Below are 4,684 nucleotides of genomic sequence, written 5' to 3'. Positions count from 1 at the left end.
GCTCAGTGAGGTTGGATGGAGAGCATTTGTGAACAGCAGTTTTCAGTTCTTTCCACAGATTCTCGATTGGATTCAGGTCTGGACTTTGACTTGGCCATTCTAACACCTGGATATGTTTATTTTTGAACCATTCCATTGTAGATTTTGCTTTATGTTTTGGATCATTGTCTTGTTGGAAGACAAATCTCCGTCCCAGTCTCAGGTCTTTTGCAGACTCCATCAGGTTTTCTTCCAGAATGGTCCTGTATTTGGCTCCATCCATCTTCCCATCAATTTTAACCATCTTCCCTGTCCCTGCTGAAGAAAAGCAGGCCCAAACCATGATGCTGCCACCACCATGTTTGACAGTGGGGATGGTGTGTTCAGCTGTGTTGCTTTTACGCCAAACATAACGTTTTGCATTGTTGCCAAAAAGTTCAATTTTGGTTTCATCTGACCAGAGCACCTTCTTCCACATGTTTGGTGTGTCTCCCAGGTGGCTTGTGGCAAACTTTAAACAACACTTTTTATGGATATCTTTAAGAAATGGCTTTCTTCTTGCCACTCTTCCATAAAGGCCAGATTTGTGCAATATACGACTGATTGTTGTCCTATGGACAGAGTCTCCCACCTCAGCTGTAGATCTCTGCAGTTCATCCAGAGTGATCATGGGCCTCTTGGCTGCATCTCTGATCAGTCTTCTCCTTGTATGAGCTGAAAGTTTAGAGGGACGGCCAGGTCTTGGTAGATTTGCAGTGGTCTGATACTCCTTCCATTTCAATATTATCGCTTGCACAGTGCTCCTTGGGATGTTTAAAGCTTGGGAAATCTTTTTGTATCCAAATCCGGCTTTAAACTTCTTCACAACAGTATCTCGGACCTGCCTGGTGTGTTCCTTGTTCTTCATGATGCTCTCTGCGCTTTTAACGGACCTCTGAGACTATCACAGTGCAGGTGCATTTATACGGAGACTTGATTACACACAGGTGGATTGTATTTATCATCATTAGTCATTTAGGTCAACATTGGATCATTCAGAGATCCTCACTGAACTTCTGGAGAGAGTTTGCTGCACTGAAAGTAAAGGGGCTGAATAATTTTGCACGCCCAATTCTTCAGTTTTTGATTTGTTAAAAAGGTTTGAAATATCCAATAAATGTCGTTCCACTTCATGATTGTGTCCCACTTGTTGTTGATTCTTCACAAAAAAATACAGTTTTATATCTTTATGTTTGAAGCCTAAAATGTGGCAAAAGGTCGCAAAGTTCAAGGGGGCCGAATACTTTCGCAAGGCACTGTATAGTTTTTCTTCATTAAAAACCATGAATAACCACCACGCGGCATTTTGGTCCGACTCTCCTTCACCTAAAGAAAACCGTTACAGAATCACCCACCACAACAGGACCAAGCTGGACTTGGGAGGAAATCCTCGATGGGAGAGGACCCTGGGCAAAACCAGGGGAGTGTCGCCGCCCCAAGGTGCAGCAGGAGAAACGGCAGCAGGAGCAGCGAGAGGAATGGACATGGGAGGACGTTTTGGACGGCAAGAGTATAGACTATACTACTTGGGAGGAAATAGACAGGTGGGCGGTCGACCCAGGAGGAGTGCCGGAGCCCGCCTGGGATTCGCTGGAGCAGTGCGAAGAGGGGTATCGGAGAATGGAGTTGGAGAGACAAGCACGGCGGCGCGGTAGGAAGCCCGAGAGTCAGCCCCAAAAAATTATTGGGGGGGGTAGGAGACCTACGCCAACTTCCTGTGCTTACCGGGGGGCTAGAGAGACCGGGCAGGCACCGTGCTATGCTGTGGAGCGCACAGTGTCCCCAGTGCGGGTGCATAGCCCGGTGCGGTACATTCCAGCTCCGCGTATCGGCTGGGCTAGAGTGAGCATTGAGCCAAGTGCCATGAAGCCGGCTCTACGCAGCTGGTCTCCAGTGCGTCTCCTTGGGCCGGCTTACATGGCACCAGCCTTGCGCATGGTGTCCCCGGTTCGCCTGCATAGCCCAGTGCGGGCTATTCCACCTCGCCGCACTGGCAGGGCGACCGGGAGCATTCAACCAGGTAAGGTTGGGCAGGCTCGGTGCTCAAGAGCTCCAGAGCGCCTGCAGAGTCCGGTCTACCCAGTACCACCTCCACGCACCAGGCTTCCTGTGCGTGTTCTCGGCCCAGTACCACCAGTGCCAGCACCACGCATCAGGCCTACAGTGCGCCTCGCCTGTCCAGCGCTGCCAGAGCCTTCCTCCTCTCCAGCGCTGCCGGAGTCTCCCGCCTATCTAGCGCTGCCAGAGCCTTCCTCCTCTACAGCGCTGCCGGAGTCTCCCGCCTGTTCAGCGCAGTCAGAGCCTTCCTCCTCTACAGCGCTGTCGGAGTCTCCCGCCTGTTCAGCGCAGCCAGAGCCCTCCTCCTCTACAGCGCTGCCGGAGTCTCCCGCCTGTTCAGCGCAGTCAGAGCCTTCCTCCTCTACAGCGCTGCCGGAGTCTCATGCCTGTTTAGCACTGCCAGAGCCAGCCGCCTCTACAGCGCTGCCGGAGTCTCCCGTCTGTTCAGAGCTGCCAGTCTGCAAGGAGCTGCCAGTCTGCAAGGAGCTGCCAGAGCTGCCAGTCTGCAGGATGCCGCCAGAGCTGCCAGTCTGCAAGGAGCCGCCAGAGCTGCCAGTCTGCAAGGAGCCGCCAGAGCTGCCAGTCTGCAAGGAGTTGTTGTTAGTTGTCGCTATTGTTATTTTACTGCTGCTCTTTAATTATTTGTTACTTTTATTTATTTTTATTTTTTCTTTATTTTTTCTTAACACTGCATTGTTGGGCTTGTAAGTAAGCATTTCACTGTAAGGTTGTATTCGGCATATGTGACAAATGAAATTGTATGATTTGAAATACCCAGCCTAAAATCCAGAAGAGCAACCAATGCAGATGTAGAAGCAAAGTGGCTAGGAAAAACTCCCTAGAACAGCAGGAACCTAGATTTTAAAAAACTTGAACCTACAGATGTAGGATTTTAATTTGATCACCCTGTTGCACCCTGTTGCAGGGGAACTTTCTTGCAATGCAGGAAATTTAAAGTGGCACTCCAGTCTTTCCTCTTTTGTTCTCTATTGCTCCACTATTGTTCTTCAAGCAAAGGGGAGGCTGATGACATCACTTTTTTTTTAAAGCATTTACGCTTTCCTATCTGACCAACTCATTGAATGCCCTACTCCTTGAAGTTTTCAGTTGTCTAAAAAACAATATTTTGCTCAAAACATATACATTTTTTACCCTTTAGTGTGTGTCCTTTACTGTATTTATACTTGGGATATTGCTTTTCAACAGTAAAAGTTCAAAAATAGCTGGAGGGCTTCTTTAAAACTGGTAGTGTATTTGAGGTTAAAGGCTTCGGATATTTGTAATTTCCACTTTATTTGAGACTTGATTTTTCCTTATGAAACATGTATCTACCCCTACAAAAATGCCCATTAACTATAATCCACATAATAATTCACATTTACTGTTGCTGCAGGATTATTTACCTGTTGTAACAAACTGGCTAAAATTAAGATCATTTATATGTAACCTCAAACTTAGACTGTAACTGTCCTGTGAACGGCGCTTAACTTGGGCAGGAGCTCACCGGAACTGAGTACGGACACCTTACTACTTTAGTTCCTGCACCTCTTACATACTATTAACTAAATATTAACATATTAGCTAAATATAAACCTATTAGCTAAAAATAACAACCTACAGGGTTTAACTCTGAGTACCGCCACCTATTTTAGTCCAAGTCAAGCACTAACTGTGAAGTGGTACATAAATGCTTGATTATGATCACTTTGCTCTGCTCTTTGACCTCTCAGATTGTAGCAGTCAGATGTAATAACATTGTGTCAATTGTGTTGGGCTGATATTATTAGATCAGAGATGGATTGTGAGTGACAAATCCCAGTGGTGGGAACACCTGAGAGATGACCCTGGTCTTAGGTTTCTGCTTTTAAACTATGAAAAACTATACAATAATCTCTGAAACTGGAAACACTTATCTCCCTCACTAGCTTTAAGCACCAGCTGTCAGAGCAGCTCACAGATTACTGCACCTGTACATAGCCCACCTATAATTTAGCCCAAACAACTACCCCTTTCCCTACTGTATTTATTTTATTTTATTTTATTTATTTATTTTGCTCCTTTGCACCCCGTTATTTGTATTTCTACTTTGCACATTCTTCCACTGCAAATCTACCATTCCAGTGTTTTACTTGCTATATTGTATTTACTTTGCCACCATGGCCTTTTTTTTGTTGCCTTTACCTCCCTAATCTCACCTCATTTGTTCACATCGCACTTGTTTCACCTGTATTATTGACTGTATGTTTGTTTTACTCCATGTGTAACTCTGTGTTGTTGTATGTGTCTAAATGCTTTGCTTTATCTTGGCCAGGTCGCAATTGTAAATGAGAACTTGTTCTCAACTTGCCTACTTGGTTTATTAAAGGTGAAATAAATAAAAAATAGACCGACACTTGGGTAAAGTCAAAGGCTAAGACTAGTAGAGAATGTACCTCCTTCTCCTTGTCACTGTCAGCATACTCTGATACATCACTGTCCCCTGGTGAACAGAAGTAGAACGTTTGCATTTTCAGTCAACACAGTACGTCGCCGGTGCTGTAGAGGGCAGATGTACAATTTATTGCAGTTGTGTGTACAGTGTACAATACTTTGAAAGGAAGGACCCCCG

Source organism: Oncorhynchus clarkii, chromosome 11 (genome assembly GCF_045791955.1).
Source record: "Oncorhynchus clarkii lewisi isolate Uvic-CL-2024 chromosome 11, UVic_Ocla_1.0, whole genome shotgun sequence".
Lineage (NCBI taxonomy): Eukaryota > Metazoa > Chordata > Actinopteri > Salmoniformes > Salmonidae > Oncorhynchus > Oncorhynchus clarkii.
Note: the sequence above shows the minus strand (reverse complement) of the source record.